General features: G+C 30.5%; 1 long non-coding RNA gene across 1 annotated transcript; it reads left to right on the forward strand.

Annotated features, from left to right (window-relative positions):
• The first annotated feature begins 6,950 nt into the window (after window positions 1–6,950).
• Window positions 6,951–21,559, forward strand: LOC133823114 (uncharacterized). The gene is made up of 5 exons (XR_009888146.1): window positions 6,951–7,080; window positions 7,208–7,261; window positions 9,249–9,332; window positions 9,828–10,253; window positions 21,301–21,559. It is a non-coding gene; the product is annotated as an uncharacterized LOC133823114 (long non-coding RNA).
• The last annotated feature ends 1,364 nt before the right edge of the window (window positions 21,560–22,923 follow it).

Genomic DNA, 22,923 nt, shown 5'->3' on the forward strand with positions numbered 1-22,923 from the left:
TTTCTTTCAAAATTACCATCTTTCCTTTGATTTTCTTGCTTTTCAAGGGCAATAATTTTCCTACACAATAAATTATAAACTAAATTAAAATTAAATATTTTCATTAATAAAATATATCATATAACTCCCATGAAAACATTAATTAAAATTTAATTTACATAACATTTAATTTCAATAAAATCATATTTTTAGCATTCAAACTAACAATACTAATTTTAAATAATTAAACTACAACATATTATAATAACATATCTATAAAAACATATAAAAATCTAGAAAACTACAATAAGACTAATAAATTAAAAATTACATAAAAACTTAATAAGTTAATTAAAAACTCATGAACTAAGCAACAATTAGCATGTAAAACATGGTAAAATAACTCTATTTTGTAGAGTTATCACTCGGCCATCACTTACTATTTTGAATCTGGCAAGTTTCCTTCTAAGCTTCATGATACAACAATTTCTTTGATTCCCAAGATTGCTAATCCTTCTCGGGCTGTCGATTATAGGCTAATAGCTTGCTGTTCTACACTGTATAAATGCATGGCTAAGTTGATTTGTAAAAGGTTGGCTGCTGTCCTTCTGGTTATTGTTCATCCCAATCAAGGAGCTTTCATTCAAGGCCGGTCTATTGATCATAACATCATGATCTGTCAAGATCTTATAAAGAATTATGGGAGGGTTTCTACTTCGTCGAGATGCGCTATCAAGATAGACTTGAGCAAAGCTTACGATACCGTAGATTGGCTTTTTCTTGAAGGGTTGCTAAAAGCTTTAAAGTTCCCTATAAAGTTTATAGGATGGATTATGTCTTGTGTTAGGAATACCACCTACTTTCTAGTGATGAATGGCCGAGTTCAAGGCAAGTTTAAAGGGGGGAAGGGGGCTGAGACAAGGTGATCCTATGTCACCTCTTTTATTTGTTCTTATCATGGAGTATTTGACTAGGAGTTTTCATTATGCAGTGCTTAAGTCCCCTTTTCGTTATCATCCGATGTGCAAGAGTTTAAAGCTCATTAATTTGTGTTTTGCGGATGACTTGCTGATTTTTTTCAAGGGAACTCTCCCAGTTGTTAGGAGTGTTAAGATGGTTCTTGATGAGTTTGCCAGTGCTTCTGGTTTGATTATTAACTCAGGTAAATCTCAGATTTTTTTCGGAGGAGTCCCTTTGGAGGATAGAAAAATCATTTCTCAGGAAATCAATCTTGCCTTGGGTTCTTTTCCCCTTAGATACCTAGGGGTTCCAATGAGGCCTACCAAATGGAAACACACTGACTGCGAGGAGTTCATTCAGAAATTCAGATTGAAGATTCAGAATTGGGCCAGTAGACACCTCTCTTTTGCTGGCAGGATTCAGCTCATTAACTCTGTTCTTCTTGGGCTTCGCAACTACTGGGTGTCTATCTTTATTTTGCCCCAAAGTGTAGTTAAGGAAGTTGAGAGGCTGTGTAGAGGGTTTCTTTGGGGAGTCGCTGGGCAGAGGAGTAAGTTGCATCTCCCTTCTTGGCAAAAAGTTTGCCTTCCCAAAGCGTATGGTGGAGTGGGATTTCGAGAGGGTTCTCTTTGGAATCGGTCTGTGTTGGCCAAGTATATTTGGGCTTTAGCTTTCAAACCTGATTTACTGTGGGTCAAGTGGATTAATTCCATTTATTTGAAGGATAAAAGCTTTTGGAATTATGAGTTAAAGGGGGACTGTAGTTGGTATTGGCGGAAGTTGTGCCATCTTAAGAAGTATTTCAGTTCTGCTGCCATTTCAGCTGCTGGAATGAAGGGTAAGTTCTTGTCTTCGAAATTATATAATAGTCTCCTGATTCAACAAAAGGATGAGCATTTTCGGACAGTTTGGAGCAGATTTATCCTCCCTAAACACAGATTCATGTTGTGGCAAGTGATTCACTCTCAGTTACTGACTAGGGATAACCTTAACAGAATGCATATCCCTTTGAGTTCTTTGAAGTGCCTGGTCTGTGATGGTTTCCATGAGACACACGCCCATCTGTTTTTTGACTGTCACTTATCTTCTCGGCTGGTTTAGCAGCTGTTTAATTGGTTAGGTTTTGCAGCTTGGCCTTTGGAGTTTAAGGGCTGGCTGGTTTGGCTCTCTAGAGCTAAGAGCGGAATCAAGGCCAATATTGTTTCAATGGTGTTTGCAGCAACAGTTTATAGCATATGGACCAATAGAAATAGATGTTATTTTGAAGGTTACTCCTCTTCTGTTTGGAATCTGGTGCAGGATGTCAAATTCACTACTAAACATAGGCTTTACTTAGTTTCTAACAGATATAGTACAGCTAAAGATCAAATGTATATTCAGAATCTCCTTTGTAATTAGTTGACTGGTTCGGCCAGCTTTAGGCAGTTCAGTCTTTATAGCTGCTGTTAGTTTGTAATTTGTTAGTTCATTTGTTCAATGACGCTTTCTTTTCTTCTTGATCAAAAAAAACTTGCATGGTTTTAAGCAAGTCCCCACTGAGACCTTGATAATGAGTGGTATTCTTTTATCAACAATGTTATGTGAATGTTTTATAAGTATTAGTTTAGGGCGATCTTTACACAATTTCTCTACATCATTCCCAATGATTAGAACATTGTCGATATAAAGAATAAGAATCACAACATAATCTTTCTGGTTGAGATCTTCAAATGATTTTGTCAAGTCAGACATTCAGTAAAGACTACTTAGACATCCATTTAAATTAATCTCATAATCCATGCATAAAACAGTGGATAAGGGTATGTAAACAGATTTAAGTTTGGTTACAGTAGAAAATATTTATTCAAGTAATAAATTATTCTTTCTATTCATAGCCTTAGTCTATTAACCTAACTTTGAAAATTCTGTACCTTCCTTTATTCTCCTCTTCATCTTGAATATCCTGTTTCAAACTGAAGTTCAATGAACTTTAGTTGGATGTTCAAGAATCCAATTGTCATAGAATTTTAAATTCCATTTCAAGATTCATGGTGATTCAATCATTGCTTTCCGTAAAAACTTTTTCATTCCATACTAGCATGTGAATGAAGTATAGTTAGATTGTGTTACACACAATGTAACTACCTTTACATTTGTAATGGAGTAGTTACTAACTAACTCTCGCACTACAAAAATGCTTTACAGAATGCGTGATATTGTTTTTGTTTTATCATTGTTAATTACCAATAACTTGCTTACTTGACTTGCAGTCATTATTTCTAGTACAACTTAACTAGAAAATGTAGTGAATATAATAATCATGTTTCATTAAAGTAGAATTGAAGAGATACAAACTCTTTTGTAATCTTTTATGATTATTAAATTGTTTCACTAAATGACTCCATGGAAAATTTTCACTTTATTCGCATAACCACTTGTGAATCCAAACTTCTAAGTCTTTGATGTTGTACAATCAAACATGTACAAAGTATTACAAGTGTTAAAATTATAGAAATAATAAAGGCAATAATGACCACTCATTATTTTTCTAATCTATTCTAATATGATTATATTCCATTTCCAAAATACTAATTTTGCTTAGTATTCTAGTTGTATGTGAGTTGGATTTGAATTTCAAGTTCACATGCAAACTACTTGAATTCCAAATTAAAGCAAAATTGTGCCCTTAAAGAAATTGTAGTTGAAAATGTTTTAATGAAATAAATGAATGAATTGAATTATTGTATATATGTAGCTTATGTACTATATTATTGTTAATAATATTAAGTAAATATCAGAAAATTCCCAGGTTCATCTATGTGGTCTCAATCTCTTGTTGGTATGAGAGGACCGAGATTAAAATAATGAACTTAAATAGTTCGCAGTAAAATAAAGTTGTGGAATCTATAGATTAATTACTGCTAGTACGATCTACTAGTATTATGAATACATGTTACCTAGATCCAGGTTACTAGTGTAATATGACACTTTAGTGGAGGTAATTTGCATGCTGAGAGTATGTAGAACTAGACCAGATGTGATTTAATAATACTTGTTTAACTACCATTTCGTAGTATTATAAAACACATAAACTGATGATCATATACAAACTAATCTTAATCCTGAAGTTACTATGAACTCCTATATATGTCATTTGATCCTTTGATTCATGCATTATAGTTTGTCAGAATGATCAGGCTAAGAACTATTGTTTTGGGGACTCATTGATGTATATGGCTGGGGACATAACTTAACAGACATGGAATCTATACCTTCTTATAGATTGAATGATGATTCCCTATTGAGTTGGCTTTCGGAACAGAAAAGGTTATTGGCATCAAATTCATAATCAGATTATGAATTAACCTTCACTAGTAAAGTCAATGGTACACTAGGAATCAAGATATAATTAAAATGGTAAAACGGTAATTTTATTCCCACTTAATTATGAATCATCAATAGATGATTAGTTTGTATGTGATGATTATATCAATGGACACTTTATGGTTACAAGAAAGTACTCAGAAATATATGTTTTTAATTCTCAAGAGTCCAGTCTCATATTTATAGTGGAATAATCATGAGATTAATAAATATGATTATTGAATAAACAATTTTGGTTAATAATCTTTTATTTATTGGGGCTTGGAATTATTGGTCAATAGGTACTTGGGGCGGCTCTATCAACACTAATCAAGGTAAGAGTTGATACAATAGTTAAACTCTGAATGGACTATTTGAGGGAATATTTATTCTTCGGGATAAATATGCAATTATGCGATAATTGAAGTTGCACAATTTATTATTGCATTTGTGCAATTTTTGAAATTGTGTATAAATATAAGAAATTGATTTTAATCAATTATTTTTATTTAAGTGAGAATAGATAAATATAGATAGTCAAAATTGGTTTTGATTATTATATTTATTTATTTAATAATAAGATGATAATGGAAATTCAAATTTTTAATTTGAAGTTTGAAATTTAAGTTGTCATCTTTTCCTTAAAAAGATGATACCTTATTTGAATTTCTACTTATTAATTAATTAAAATTAAAACACATGAAAAATCAAATCCCATTTTCAAGAGATTTGCCACATGCACAGGGCTTGGACTGCTCTATGCTGTAGCACTTGTGATGTAATCAGTTTTTGGCTTTTTATTTTTATTTTTAATTAATTAATAAAATATTTTAGAAGGGGTTTTAAAATGGAATGTTAGACTTTATCTTTTAGCATTATTATTATTATTATTATTATTATTATTATTATTATTGTTATTAAAGATGACTGATTTTTTTTATTATTATTTTGATAATAATATCTATATATTCTATATGATAGAAAATAGGAACAACAGGTTTTTATAGAGAAGAAAAACTATCATCTTTTTCACAAAAGAAAAACCCTTTCTCTCTAGCCTATAATCAAGAGTCTCAGATGTTGAGAATACTCTCTAGCCCACCCACATCTTGAGGTATAGAGAACGTCTTGAAAGATTTAGGTGAGACTATTCTAGCAAGGATAGAAAAATCGAAAAATATAAAAAAGAAATTCAAAGGATTCTTGATAGGCTACAAGAGGTAAATTATTTCGTATTATTTTTTACATATACATATCATATATTGATTAACATGTTGCAGATTAAAGGATCCTCATATAAAGATGTTTGTATGAAATTTTTTTGCTGTATACAATACTACCATTATCGCAATTTCTGCACTGTTCCTAACAATATTTATTTATTTAACTAAAATTAATGTTCCTCATATAAAGATGTTTGTATGAAATTTTTTTGCTGTATACAATACTACCATTATCGCAATTTCTGCACTGTTCCTAATAAAATTTATTTATTTAACTAAAATTAATCTTCCACAAAATAAAGTATTTATCTTTTTAAGGAAAAGATGACAACCATATTTGAAAATTTAAATTTTAAATTCAAAATTCAAAATTTCAATTGATAATCATCATTATCATCATCTTTTAAAATTCAATAAATCAAAAACTATTTTTGACTTACCAATTTTATTTTCTCCCACTAAAATAAAATATTTAATTTCAAAAATTAATTAATTTATATATATATATGAATTTCAAAAATTATATATATTTAAATTAATAAATATATTTTCAAAAATTAAATAATTAATTCCAAATTAATTATTTGACCACAATTATCATATAATTGTATACTTGAACCGAAGAATAAAATTATTCTAAAGTTTTTAAATTACAGTTTTACCTTTGTGTCAACTCTTACCTTGATATGGTGTTGATAGAGCCACCCTAAGGACCTATGGACCTATAATATCAAGCTCTAATAAATATTAGATTATTAATCAAAGCTCTTTGTTTAAATAATCATATTTATTAATCTCATGATTACTCCACTATAAATATGAGAATGAACTCTTGATAATTATATCAAGTGCACCATTTTTTTTTATTTTATTAATTTTGTACTTTGTTTTATTTAATTGTTAAGTGTTATGAATTATTATTTTTATTTGTTAGAATTTTTTTGTAGAAATTGTCTGAATTTAATTGTTAATTATTTTGTTTATTTATTAATTTAATTTGTGAATAAAATGAGTTTTGGTTGAATGCACCAAGGTGCATGGTAGGTAGAGATGCACCTTAGTGATTAAGTGTGGGCATATGCATGGTGGCATGGTGCATAGTGCACATGTAGTAGAATTTTGTACACACCTTTATTTTTAGAATTATTTTTTTAAATAAAAGAAGAAAAACATAAAAATAAGGAAAGGAAAAGAATAGTGGATAGCAATGGGTGGGGAAAGGGAAAGATTTTTGTTCCCATTTATTTTTTTTCAATCAAATAAAATAGATTGGATAATTATAGTTAAAATAAAAGATTTGTCATCTTTATTTTCCTACCATCAAGAGAAAAATCAAATAAAAATAAAAATAAATTAAAAAGGGTAAACTTACCCATTTCCCACTAGGCTAGGCTATTTTCTCTAAGTTAGATAAAAAGGGGAGAGAGAAAATAAGAGAGCCATTTGCTTGGTGGCTGCCAAATTCAAGAGAGAGAGAAAGAGAGAGAGAGAGAAGGGGCACGAGAACTAGAGAGAGAGAGAGAAGAGAGAGAAGAGAAAGAAGGAGAAGAAAAGAGGAGAAACTTTGAAGTCATAGGTGAGTGTATTTATGTTTAATGAATTAAATCCTCCCCTCTATATCCTCATCTTTTTATTTTAATCTCTAGTACTCATATTGATGATATTGTTGTTCTTTTTTTTTTTTGTGGGTTTTGAATCCCTAGAGGTTGGTTGAAGTGGTGAATATTTTGTGTTCTTGATTTTACAAATCAAGAGAGGTAATGAATCCTTAGCCGTTTTGTTTTTATGTTTTCTTGGGTTATATGAATGGTGGTATATTGATTTTGATTCTCTTTTGATTTTGGGTTGAAAGGTTGTGTTGTTGGATGCATGGAAGATTTGACCTAGTCGTGTGGCTATGATTTTATGTGATATTGTGTTCTGATAGGGTTCATATGTTCAGGCTTATGAGTTTGGGGTAAATTGTTAAATTGAGGGTTTTGGCCAATAGGGCTTGATGTATGTTGTGTTGTTTGATTTTGTGTCACATATATATGTTAGAAACATGCTAGGAATTTTTTGGGTTTTGGAAAACAATAAGGGATGGAAGCATGATGTGGGTTTCAGCCCAAGGGTTTCTTGTAGCAAGTTTATGCATGTTTGATCTTGAGATGTGCCCATGATTTAAATGTCTATGTGATGTTAGGGATTTTTCTTAGATTGATAATATGATAATAGGTGCATGCTAGGGTTTGTGTTTGGATTTATGTTGATTAAGCATGTAGGTTATTGTATGAGTTTTGTGAAGCATGATGTAAAGATGAATTTCATGATTAAATATGCTTGCTGATTTTTGTGTATAATTGGTGAGAAATTTGGTGAAATAATGATTTGCATGCATAAGTGATGTTCCAAGTGTCATGGTGATTTTATGAAATTAAAAGGCTGTTTTAACTCACATTAAAATGATATTTTTACTCAAATTAATACCTATAATTTTTTTTATATATATTTTATGAAGAAAATATAAGTTTTAATTCCAAGTTGGTGATTTTTAAGGGTTTCATTTGTTGCTGGAAGTTTTGGTAAAAATGTGAAATGTCTTTTAAATGAAATGAAGTTTGTGTTTTTGTTGAAATAAATTAATACCCTAAATTATGCATATATTAAAATGATATTTTTAAATGTAACCATGAATTTTCATATTTTTAATAAGTATGGTTTTCTTTATTTTTAATTAAGAAAATGTTGGGTTTAAATTCACTTGTGACTTTTAAATAAAATAAATAGCTGCTGAAAGTTAGATTAATAAATTAAAAATAATTATTTTGTTTAACATGTATGAGTTTACACTACACAAATTTAGTCTTAAAGAATACAAGCAAAAATATATTTTTCCCACACTTAAAATTATATTTTCTCACATCAAATCTCGTAATTTTGTTAACTTAAAATAAAATGTTATTTTCTAAAAGAAACATGGAATTTATAAGTACTTCTAAATAATTTCAAGTTTTGTTATTATCTATGCAAATTAAAATAATAAATGGAATTATTATTTTTGAGAAACTAAGAAAATAGTTAATTAAATTATTTTTATGAAATAAAAAAATAATGTCTTAAGAGGTTTAATCAACTTAGGGATTTAAAAGAAATAAATAAATGGTGAGAAAAACATGTTGCTAAATCCTTATTTGAAAAAAGTTAGAAATGAGCGTGTAGAAATTATCGTTTTAAGCATCACTTTCTAACAACGCTCCCATGTATGCACGTCGCATGCAAATGCACTTTTACATTCAAATATATGCCTATTATTCAAACATTTAATTTTCACTTTGTAACCATGAATGGATAATAGGTATAATTTGCATTATTCTTTTGTGATTTTATGTGAAAATGTGCAAGTTTAGAATTAATGGACAATTTGCACCATGTGTGCATGGCCCATGCAAACATGGGGTATATGTGGTAGGATGACAATTTACAAGTGATTTTGAAGAGAAATATTTGATTTGATTATAGGCTCGTTGTGAAGTTTTTCTCATTTTGCTTTGCTCAGACCTGAGGTAAGGAAGTTAGATAGAATCTTTTATTTATGCTAGGAAACAGTAAGAATGGTTTGTATGAGGATATATGCTATTTATGATAGAGTACCATGTGATATGAAGTAGGAAATGCTATTTTGAGATGATGTGATGAATTTGATGAATCATGTATTTCCTTTGTGTTGATATGATTGGATTGCATGTGTTTTGTATGCTGTAGGAAAAAGTGAATGGTTGTTAGCGTGTTGAACGCGACACAACAAAGGGGTTACTAAGGATATAAGGCGTAACCCGAGTTACTAAGGTATGACGCAACTTAGAGGGTAGACGTGCTGAGGTTATTCAAGGACCAGAGCCTCCTATTTACCTCAAGATGTGACATGGACAAGAGAGGGGGTCATGTTCACAAATAATATGATGATTATGTTTGAATATGATGATGATATTTGAATATGCTGATGATGTGTGAATATGATGTTGATGTTTGAATATGATGATGATGTTTGAATATGTTGATGATGTGTGAATATGATGTTGATGTTTGAATATGTTGATGATGTGTGAATATGATGTTGATGTTTGAATATGATGATGATGTTTGAATATGTTGATGATGTGCGAATGTGATGATGATGTTGATTATGATGATGGTGTTTAAGTATGATGTATGATGATGACGTTTAAGTATGATGTTGTATGAGCCTTACAATATGATTATGTTATTGTTGTGTTTTCTTTATATACTGCTTGTACTTCCCTATTGGGCTTTTAGCTCACCCCATTGCTTTCCCCTTTTCAGGTAATAAATAGGGTTTTCTCTTTGGCACGCACTGTGATGTGAGGAGTTCTGACGTCATAGTATGTATGGCGTGGGGGTATCCTATGGGAGAATAAAACGATCAACTTAAACACAAAATTTTAAAGAACGAGGTTATGGACTTTAATTTTTAAAACTATCAGTGGGACTTAAACTTTATTTATTTTAAACGCTGCATAAATACTCTCATTTTTATTTTAAACTATTGGGTCCAACTCTCATGTTTGATCAAGGCCCCACTGGATCTCATATGTTAAGTGGTTTTCCTCTATAATTTTATTAGTATGGAGACGTTTAGCAAAGTAGTAGTTTAGGGCGTTTTAAAAATGGTATCAGAACTGGTCGTCTATGTTTCAAAGGACCCTCCCCATACACGCTAAAGATGGGAAAATCTCACCTCACCACGTCGTAAGTACTTGCTCTAAAGGCTATCTATAATTATTCCTACTTTTAAATTTTGTAGGTTGGTAATTGCTGTGTAGAAAGTATGCCTCTAGTAATTAGGACTTCTAGAAGGAAACTTTTCGATGAGATCAGTGGGATCTCAAGGGTTCATATAGATGATGTAAATGACGGGGATGAGTGGATATCAGCAACACGAAAGATGTTTGTTGTGAATGAACGTATTTAATGGATGAGATGCATAATAGGAAATCGCAAGTATGACACTATCAAGTTTCAAGTAAAGCGAAGAATGGAATACGTCAATGATAATATAACTAGACACTATCAAGATCTAAGGACACATAAGATTTCTGACGCGATTGTTAATAAAGACATATGTTAGGAAGTTTACTCCAAAGACATTATCTATTGAGGTGATGTTGTTAACTAGATAAATACGTCCAGTAGCAGAGGAGCACACAAAGTGGACACGCCACAATATTTAGTAGCAAAAAATAGCAAAACCTCAATGGATTAAATGGAGACTAAGGAGGTGGAGACGCGAGTAAATCCACGATAACATAGTTCAACATAGAGGACAATGAAAAGCTGCAAACTGACGCAACAATGAGGATAAGTAATGAGTTGCGACATGACAAAATAAGACAAAGGCTACTAGTACAGACTAAGGATTTCCAGAGACAACAAGATAATTAGCAATCCTAAAGATGGATGCTAGAATTTGGTGGGACATGGTTAAGAAGACACAAACTTTAGACACCATGACTTGGGCTGACTTTGTACAAGTTTTCTACAAAAAGCACTATAATGCTACAGTACTAGAAGCTGGAGTTAATGAGTTTGTGGCACTGACAAAAGGCCCAAGGTCGTAGCTCCCAATGGAAATCACATCAACCACAACAGTTGCAATAATGATTGAAACCGTGGGACTCACCAAAGCAATAAAGTTGAGCACCCCAGCTGTCCTAAATGCTCAAGAAGACATATGGGAGAATGTCAGGACGACACCAACAAATGTTACAAGTGTGGTCAGGTAGGACATCTGAGAAAGGATTGCCCACAATGGAAAGCGGGATAGAATAGTAACAACAACCTAGTGGCAGCACAAGTTTTTGCTTTAAACTAGAATGAAGCAGCCAACAATAACACCATAGTCACAGGTCAGCTCCCTATTTCTGGTATGATGTGTAGAGTCCTTATTGATTATGGAGCGAATCACTCTTATATTTCCATGAATATGATTGATAAGTTGGGTATTCCTTATAAATTTTTTTAGCATAGTTTTAGTACAATGTTACCGTCGGGAGACATGATGTTGACAACTAGGTGGTTACAGTCAGCACCTATAACAATAAAGGTCAAGGAGTGCCCGGCAGACCTTATAGAACTAAATATACCAGACTATGAAGCCATACTTGGCATGGAATGGTTATCCAAACATGGAGAGATGATTGATTCTCGGGAAAATATTGTGGAGTTCAGAACAAAAGAAGGTGAACTCTTTTCTTTTAAAGGAGAGGTAGTAGGTTTTCGTACACCCATAATATCGACACTAGAAGCACGAAATATGATGCAGCATGGGTGTTCGGCATTTCTGGCTAGTGTGGTGGATAAATCCAAGGAGATAGAGTTGAAACTAAAAAATGTGCATATCGTTTGTGAGTTTCGGGAAGTGTTTCCCAAGGAATTACCAGGTGATGAACCCGAAACGGGTATGATTTAAAAATTTATACTCGCAAGCGCACGAATTGTATATGAAATATAGTGTTCATGTAAGCACGAGATCAAACCCAAAGGAGTTGTCTAAAATAAAAAACAAAACTATTTTAAACTAAAATTAATAAATTCTAACCTAGCCCCAAAGATTGATGAGATTTAATGTCATGAACATAAAATAAAAGATTTAAAATAAAGCTATTTAAGAGAGTGAAAATAAACCAATAATGATTTGAAAATAAGATGTAAAAGAAATATTATTAAGATACTAGAATCAACAAAATGTAAGTTTAATAATATTTATTAGTATATTGATTCCCAAGTTTTAGTGATAGTTAAAATAAATCAAACTATCATTTTCCAAATAGATTTATAATTTTAAGCACAAATTACTTCTAAAAAGATAGGATTTTTGATCACTTTTCAAAAAGTATAATTTCAAAGTATTTAATGTGAATCAACCTAATGAAACAACAAAAATCAAATAACATTATTTATAAGGCAAAACATAATATTTTTGTTCTAATCATGGATGTGTACAATTTAATGACATATCTTACACATAATATTATGTTTTTGCAAAATGAAGAACAAAGTGCATATTATCTAACAATCCAAAATATGAGATATTAAAGATGAAAGACATATATGAAGAAGAAAAATCCATAAAGTTTGTTGCATTACAATGGAAATCAACATACAACATAAATATTAGCTAGTTACAAGTTGCTTCATCATGATCTTAATAATCTTATGAAAAAGATTAGAAGCACATAACTAGAGTAGAAATTACAAAATAAATGACATACATACTTGAAAATGCTCTTGAAAAAACCCAAAATGGAAGAGAGAATGGTAGAGAGAAAAATGGTAGATAGAAGATGGTAACCAAAAATTAAGCTCCCTATAATGATCTTGAAATTCCATATTTATAGCCAAAATGAGAGCATTAAAATAATCAACTTAAATTAATTAAATTGATGAAATTAATTAAACAAAGTAAATATGGCATGTTGAGGTAAATTATAGGGTGTAATGATGATGTTTGTGGCTAATTATGTGGAAAAATTGGGTAAAAAGTTGGCATTTTTGGACAAAGGGACAAGGGGACAAGTGATGGGCTCAAGGACAATTGGCAGCTGGTTTGGTGGGCTAGAGAGGCTGCTTCAGGCGGCTGCTGTGATGTTGGGCCGAAGGGTTCGTAGGCCCAATTGGGCTGGTGGCACTTGGCTGGGACAAGGCAGTCGGCTGGGGCTGCTGGGAAGCAGTTGGTAGGCGGGCCTAAAGGAGGCAGGGAGCAGGTGCACGGCTGGGAAGGAGGCTTGGGCCTGGAGGCTGCTTCGGCTGGGCCCAAGTGGCTGGTGAAGAGGCAGGCGGCCCAGGAGGCTTCTGAACATGGTGGGGTGTTGGGCCGACTGGCTGGGCAGGGGTAATGGTTGCGAGCCTTCAGCTGGGCAAAGGTAAAATTCCTTTGCTTTTTCACAAAAATGCCACTTTTTTTCATCATTCTTCTTGCTTTTCAAGAGCAAATAAATTACAACAAATTCCCTATAAAACAAACATAAATTAAATTAAAACTAAATATTTTCAATAATAAAATATACAACCAAAAGTTCCATGAAAATATTAATTAAACTTAATTTACTTAAACATTTAAGCTCAAAATTGTATCTTTTTACTCCTAACTTAACAATATTAATTTTAAATAATTAAACTATAACATATTATAATAAAATAACTATAAAAACATATAAAGATCTACAAAATTACAATAAGACTAATAAATTCATAATTACTTAAAAACTTAATAAGTTACTTAAAAACTCAAAGACTAAGCAACAATTAACATAAAAAATATGGTAAAATAACTCTAATTTGTAGAGTTATATCACTAGGTTTACCCTGGATAGAGAAATTGAATTCGTGATCGAAGTTGCAACTGAAACAACACCAATATCTAAAGCACCCTATCGAATGGCACTTGTAGAGTTGAAGGAACTCAAGAACCAACTACATGAATTGTTGGATAAGGGGTTCATAAGACCTAGTCATTCGCCATGGGGAGCACCAATCTTATTTGTGAAAAAGAAGGACAGGAGCATGAGAATGTGCATCGATTACCACAACTCAATAAGGTCACCATTAAGAACAAATATCCTTTGCCTAGGATAGATGGCCTTTTTTATCAACTGCAAGGGGCAGTAGTATTCTCAAAGATTGATCTGTGATCCGGGTATCATCAATTGAAAGTACAAGAGGGAGACATTCCGAAGATTACTTTGTCAACTAAAATTTCTTTAAGGGCACTATTCCCAAAAATATCCCACTTTCCCTAAAGAAAATTGTGGCATCTCTTTCAATATGTCAATCAAATTCTTCTTACTGAATTTGTCTAACAAAGTCTTTGTAACAGTTTTGCAAGAAACTGTTTTGAAGTTATCTTCATGATCATTACATTAATTATATAAAATTTTCTTGAATTAAATGATATTTCATTTCATGTGCTTTACCCTCTCATGATTTATAGTTATTTTAGAATAGTTGTATCTCCATTGCTTTCGCAATGAGATACTTGTTGTTTGTTCTAATCTGAAACCCTTTCTAGAATTACAAAGAACTCAACTAAATCAATTAGCCTATTTAACTTATTGCAGATGTTACATTTTGGCTTTTGTGGTGAAACATACAAATCTAAAATGTCTAATACATGTCCAAATTAATGTGTCTACTCTACAATTAAGGAAGTTGATTCTGATATCAATCTTTAAAGATTTAAAATCAGTTCATCCTTTGGGATTTTAGGTCATTTCCTAAATGCATATACATATAATCTATATTATATTCAAGATACTCAAAATTAAGTCCTTATAATTTATTCAATGACTCAATCCATCATTTGATTGACAACTACTGACTATTCCCATCGTTTAACAAATGTCAATTCGAAAACATAACATTTGATACATTAAACAGTCTATCACTGAGTTGTAGGAATAATTGTCTCATGTCATCTTTTTCTAGTAAAAGAATAAATGGACATTATTATTTAGACAATACATCCTCTTGACCGGGAAGGAAAAAAGCCTTTCTTGGATTTTTGTAAACTAAAGCATTTAAGCTTCTTATCTATACAAGTCGCTTGAGACAGTGCCTAAAGCTTGTTCTTTCAATCTCTATAGATTTGAATGTATAGAACATTCTCAGATTTTCTAAATCTGATATTTAGAAATTTTCAGCTAACCATTTCTTTTCTATTGACGATTTCTCTACATCATTCCCAATGATTACACCATTGTCAATATTAAGAATAAGAATCACGAAAGAATCTTTCTGGTCGAGATCTTCAAATGATTTTGTCATGTCAGCCATTCAGTAAAGACTAATTAGACATTCATTTAAGTTAATCTCATAATCCATGCATAAAGCAGTGGATAAGAGTATTTAAACATATTTAAGTTTGGTTAGAGTAGAAGATATTTATTCAAGTAATAAATCCTTCTTTCTGTTCATATCCTTAGGCTATTAATCTAACTTTGAAAAGTTTTTACTTTCCTCAATTCTCCTCTTCATCTTGAATATCCTGTTTCAAAAAGAAGTTCAATGAACTCTAGCTGGATGTTCAAAAATCCTATCATAGAATTCCAAATTCCATTTCTAGATTCATGGTGTTTCAACCATTGTTTTCCGTAAAAACTTTTCATTTCATATTAGTATGTGAATTAAGTATAGTCAATTTGTGTTACACATAATTTAACTATCTTTACATTTGTGATGGAGTAATTACTAACTAACGCTCCCACTACAACAATGCTTTATAGATTTTGTGATATAAGTGATGCAAACTCTTTTGTAATCTTTTATGATTATTAAACTATTTCACTAAATGACTTCATGGAAAATTTTCAATTTATTCACATAACCACTTGTGAATCCCAACTTCTAAGTCTTTGATGTTGCACAATCAAACATGTACATAGTATAACAAGTGTTAAAATTGAATAAAAAATAAAGACAATAATGATCACTCATTATCTATTTAATCTTATCTAATATGATTATATTCCATTTCCAAAATATTAATTTTGCTTAGCATTCTAGTTGTGTGTGAGTTTGGTTTGAATTCCAAGTTAACATGAAAACTACTTGAATTCCAAATTCGAGTTTAGACTTCCTTTTGATAAGATCAAATAAGTCTCTAAGTGACATTACTTTGAACGTTGCACAAAAATTTCTAGAAATTTTCTTTGCATTCAATCAAAGTTAAACATATCTTAAACAAATGTCAATCAATATTGACTTACTATTTATTATTTCTTTTAGCTTTGAATATTAAAATGTTCAACGTACATCTCTATGTACTTGCTAAACGATTATGTGATTTTTGAGCCTTTATAAGAGAAAGGTTTTTTGGTTAACTTTAATCAACAGACTATATAAACAGGGACAGACTATATAAACAGGGAGAGAACCAATGAATGGTTCCAATAAAAGACTATCTTTTATTTGTTTTATGTGTCTAATTAATTACAAGTCAATCTAAAAATTAATTCACATATATTTTTTCACTTAATTGTGATTGGAATAAGATGTCTTATTTATTAAATCTATGATCTACACAATAATGAATAATTATCATTTATACTCATTGATGAAATATGTAGAACAAATATACTTCAAAAATAACAACTGAATTTATTATTCAAAAGAAATATTAAACTTGTTCATTCATCAAATAAAAGAATCTAAAAACATAGTTTCTAGAAAAAATTCTAGAACTAATTTAAAGAAAAAAGACTTATTACAAAGTTGAAAATGAAAAAACTAATTTCCATGTCAGTATTCTCTTGGTATATCAATCTGCAGTCATTTTCTTGTTTTTCTTTCTCATTCTTTTCTTTTCTTAATTAATGTGTCCCTAAAAATAAGACAAAAATATGATTTGTGGAATAAAAATTTGAATCAACTATTCAAATATATTAAAAGGAGACGAGCTTATCATATTTACCATTTCTTCTTGCAAACTTCTCAAGTCATCAAAATAATCTCTTTTGATCCTTTCCCATATCACATATGTAGATCTAAGGTTCACATATCTCGATTTATTATCACCAGGCATAGTCTATAGTATGCAATGACGAGCCAAATAATCAGATCTCATCCAATTCGCATATTATTTATGACTATCATAATCAGATAAAGTTGATGACTCATCTGGAGGCACATCAATGATTGCATCATGAACTTTTAGTTCACTCAGAATTATGTGTATAGTTCTCTACCAAATATCAAGATTATTGAAGTCTAAATGAAAAGTACTTAGGTAGCCATCACGAGGATTCACTGGTTCTTTCATATTTTGAGGTTCTTGATCAGGATTAAGAGAATTAACTATTGTTGTTGTGAATAAATATATAAAATATAATGAATTAAAACATATAATAAATATTAGGTTTTATTAGGAAAAGTAAACACGATGCATGAATGCAACATATAAAAACACATAAAATATATACTAATCCACGATAAATTAATTTGAAAATTAATGGACCGTCTTGGGGTAGGTCATAATAACTCCAAATTAATTTTGAGACAAATCTCAATTTCATAAGTGAAAACTTAAAAGTGTAGTTTTCTCTTTTGACTTATGAACTACCACTAGTTTGGTCAATATGCACTAGCCGTGCTCGAAAGCTTAGATAAACCTTCGGAGAGTAACCCATTATTTTTAATCAATGACTTAACTCAAGAGTATGCCTTAGGGTCAGTCAAACTTGAAATACATTACTAATTATATTCTCATAAGAGAGGTCAGCCTTGAGATAAAATAAACATATTCAGAAGCATTTCCTTGGGGAGGTCGCAAACGGAGGCGACACGAGGCCCTTCCTATGTCTCTCAGTGTTCAACCAATAATGGAGACCATGAGAATTATCGTCATAACTCCCTCTCTCACTCACTATTTTGAAAAAGTGTGTTTTTCACAAAATCAATATTTTTCAATTTAGTTGTAAAAATAAAATTAATTATTTTTACCGAATGATATTTTGATAATTTCTAATCAAATTAGGCAAAACAAAACGAAATTATGCCCTTAATTCTAATTCTAATTTTTCTTTGATACCAATGATTGGAAAAGCAATCAGAGTACGCAGAGGAATTGGCATGGTGTTCCCATTATATACAACTATAAAATTTTCCATCATTCAAATAAAATAGTTTATATGATCAAGAAAACATCCAAACAGAAACATTAACATACAATATTATTAATCATGCAATATATATTTAAATATACAATATATTTATGTATATCATATAAACGTATACATAAATATTCAAGAACAAAAGTATTTACCTCTGGAAGCCTATCAAGTGTCCTTCAGCCTTTTCGTATATATTTCAATCTTCCTATCAAATGCTTTGAGTACTCAAACCACGATCTTCCAAAGTGTTCTCTACACCTCAAGATGTATGTGTGGGCACATAGAGAACATAGATTTGTAATTTAGGAATCACAAGTATTTCTCAACACGTGAGAACTTGGATTATGGTCTGAGAAAATATTAGAATAAAGAAGAAGATGATAATATTTTTGTCTGACGAAAATTCCGAAACCTATTCCCTCGCATTGTATCTGATTCTCTCTTTTCTTCTTATTCTTCTATATCATAAATATATATATAGATTATTCTATTACCTTATTATTCCTAATAATAATAGTGATATAATAATATCATAATGATGATAAGAATTGATTTAGGTAAATATCTAACTTACCAAATTTGAAAAAATCTATTTTTAAATTATTAATTAATTATATACATAAAATAAAAACAACACTGATATAATATCAGTGTACTAATACACGCATGGCACAGTCCTTGGTTTGTGTCATGCGTGAACTGATAATTCCATTTTCAAGGATTTGGTATTTTTTTATTTTTTTATTTAACTAAAATCAATCTTCCACAAAATAAGGTATTTATCTTTTTAAGGAAAATATGACAACCATTTTTCTAAATTCAAAATTTAAATTGATGATCATCATTATCATCATCTTTTAAAATTCAATAAATTAAAAACTAGTTTTTGACTTACCAATTTTATTTTCTCCCACTCAAAATAAATCATTTAAAAAATTAATTAATTTATTTATATATATGAATTTCAAAAATTATATATTTAAATTAATAAACATATTTTCGAAAAATTGATAATTAATTCCAAATTAATTATATAACCTCAATTATCATATAATTGTATACTTGACCCGAAGAATAAAATTCATCTCAAATTTCCAAATTACAATTTTACCCTTGTATCAACTCTTACCTTGATATGGTGTTGATAGATCCACCCTCGGGACCTATGGACCTATAATATCATGCTCCAATAAATATTAGATTATTAACCAAAGCTCTTTGATTAAATAATCATAATTATTAATCTCATAATTACTCCACTATAAATATGATATTGAACTCTTGATATTTCTAGACATATATTTACTGAGTACTTTATTAAAGAATAAAGTGTCCATTGATATAATAATTACATACTACGTTAATCCTCTATTAATGGTATATCTTGTTACCCTTTTAGCTATATCTTGTTCCTAGATTACCATTAACTTTACTAGTGAAGGTTATGTAACAACAAGTTTTCGACGTGAGCGCTCATACCGTTTTTAGTTCCAAAAGCCAACCCAATAGGGAACATGTAGAGTCCCAGAACTTTACTTAGCAAGTTAGGTATAGTAGTAGTAGCTAGTAGTAGTTATAGTATGTTTATTATTGTGGATTTTGGTTCAAGCCGAGACTTAGTTGAACACTCGTAGCAACACTTATAGATTTTATAAGTTTAACCTATAGTTTAAGAATATTAATTATAACATAATGTTTGATTAATATAAATGATTATAAATATGTTATTTATTATACTATAAGGTTTAGATAGAACCAATAAGATCCTGACACTTGTCGGGTGCATGTTTATTAAGGAATTAAGCATTTTTTATGAATAGTTTTATAAGAGAAATATTTGAAAACCTCAGAACTTGCCAGCAGCTTTGAAATCGTTATATGACTTAGTCAAAGCTGTTTACCCAATTCAAAATAGGCTGAAAAAGTGCAATTAGGCATATAATATTTCAGCGTATGTCGATATATCGCAGCTCTAGGGGAGATATATCGCCACACGGAGAATACGAACAACACGTAACTTCACACAAATGCATCGTCGAGCCTCGGGATATAGGCCCAGGCGATAAATCGCCTACAATGGGCGATGTATCGGCCCTAGGGCAAGATTTTCAAATGGTTTTGAAACCTAGCTCATTTTATTCCTTAACCTCTTGATAAGCCTCTGAACCTTTTGACCGAGTCTTAAGCCCCTACTGAACAAATATTCAAATATTTTTCAATTAAATATTCATTATTTTATTCAAGCTAAAAGAATATCTTTTCACTCTTGAACTCTATAAATAGGACCTAGTACCCATCCATTTCTCTCATTCTTCAAGCTGTGTTCAGAGTCTTCAAGCTGCTAGGTTTACTATTGAGTGATAAACACTTGGGTTGGGGTTATAAGCTTTATCATTTTAAGCTTTAAAAACACTTGAGAAGTAAGGTTAATAGTGTGTTTTTCGATATTGAGGTGTAGTTCGGTTCTAATACATTCAAAGGTATTCCTGATCTTAAGTTTATTTCAGTTTAATTCTTTAGTTTTCTTTAGTTTCCATTCATATCCTAACTCATTGTTTTTCCATTCATGGTTAGGTATTTAAGTTCTTTAAACTTAAGGTTTCCTTTTGGTAAGCTCTTCTTCTCGGTGGGTTAGATTCATTTCTTTTTCATCTCCTTCTTTTAGAAATACTCACCTTCTTATTGTTGGTTTTAGGAGCGTTCCAAATCCCTTCCTTCTTCTCATAAATCTCGGTATTGGTAAGGAAATAGAATAGACCTTGTATGTTTATATGATATGTTATGCTTATGTTATATGATATGTTTATATGTTATCTTATGTGATGATATGTTATCTAATATGTATAGTTTGTTTATAGCCTTGGGAATATGACTTGTATGGCTAACAAGCCCCAATAAATTATTGGCGTATGACTTGCTTAGCTAGCAAGACCCCACTAATCTATTGGGCATATGACTTGTTTAGTATACAAGCCCCAAGTAGTATAATGGCCATTGTAGTAGTATATGTCATATGTTTATAGTATATGTTTATGATATAGTTTGTGTGTATGTTTTAAGTTTCTAGTAGATTTCCCTTGCTGGGCGTTAGGTTCATTCCTTTATTTTTTTTTATGTATGCAAAAAAATAGTTATGGTGGCGAAAGAATTCTTCGCAGCTTGGGGTTGTGTATTAAGGATGAATGGAGTTGGTGGACTGCATGAAGGATTCGAGGACGACGTTGTTTTTAGTTTTTTTAATTATGTTTTTTATGTATTTTCCGCACTTGGTTTTGTAACAAATTTATTTAAGATTTAAGTTATGTTTTATTTTTAAAACAATGGCATCCTATACCATACCCCGGATTTATGTATTTCAACATTTCCTTTATGGTTTCTTTTATAAATTTATGAATGTTTCGTATGTATGTTTTCTTAAGAATAATGTCTATGTATAGTAATTTTAATGGTCCAAAGTCTTAGAATTAGTTGGGTCATTACAGAACAATTATTCAATCTATAAGAAGGTATAGAATCCATATTTGATAACTATGTCCCCAGCCATATATATACATCATTGAGTCCCCAAAACAATTGTTCTTAGCCTGATCATTCTGACAAACCTTAACACATGAATCAAAGGATCAGATGACATATATAAGAGTTCATAGCAACCTCAGGATTAAAATCATCGTGTATATGATCATTGTCTGATGTGTTTGATTAATACTATGAAACAATGTTTAAACAAGTATTAACAAATCACATCTAGTCCGGTTCTATATATCACGAAAATTTCTAGAAATTTTCTTTGCATTCAATCAAAGTTAAACATATCTAAAATAAATGTCAATCAATATCGACATATTATTTATTAATTCCTTTTGCTTTGAACATTAAAAGGTTCAACATACATCTCTATGTATTAGCTAAACGATTATGTGATTTTTGAGCCTTTATTAGAGAAAGATATTTTGGTTAACTTTAATTAACAAAGTATATAATCAGGGAGAGAATCAATGAATGGTTCCAATAAAAGACTGTCTTTTATTTGTTTTATGTGTCTAATTAATTACAAGCCAATCTAAAAAATAATTCACATATATGTTTCACTTAATTTTGGTTGGAATAAGATGTTTTATTTATTAAATCTATGACTTGCACAATAATGAATAATTCATAATTATCATTTATACTCATTGATGAAAAAGGTGGAACAAGTATATTTAAAAAATAACAACTAAATTTATTATTCAAAAGAAATACTAAACTTGTTCATTCATCAAATAAAGGAATCTAAAAACATAGTTTCTAGAAAAATTCTAGAACTAATTTAAAGAAAGAACTTATTAATTTCTTTCATAATGAAAATCAACTTATTTAAAAATGAAAAAAATTAAATTGTTTTAAACTAAACAAAAGAAATTTCTAAAGTGATTGTTTCTTTATTCAATTTTCTTCATCATTTCTTCTTCGCTTTGGTTTCAATGCAACTACTCTTTTTCTCAAAAGATTTATGCATCAATAAAGACAAGAACATATGAAAAATAATATTAGTGGCATAATATTTTAATGAACCATTCAAAAATATTAAAGAATAGTTTTTTAGTAAATCAAAATTTACCTCGCATTTCAAAAATTGAGCATGTGTTATTGCATCATCCTTTAATATGGCCCACATCTCGTATGGAGTTTCAATAACCATATATATTTATTTAATGTTGTCATGCATGGTCGATAACATGCATTGACGTGCCAGGTGATTCAATCTCATC

This window comes from Humulus lupulus, chromosome 3, assembly GCF_963169125.1.
Source record: "Humulus lupulus chromosome 3, drHumLupu1.1, whole genome shotgun sequence".
NCBI classification, from domain to species: Eukaryota; Viridiplantae; Streptophyta; class Magnoliopsida; order Rosales; family Cannabaceae; genus Humulus; species Humulus lupulus.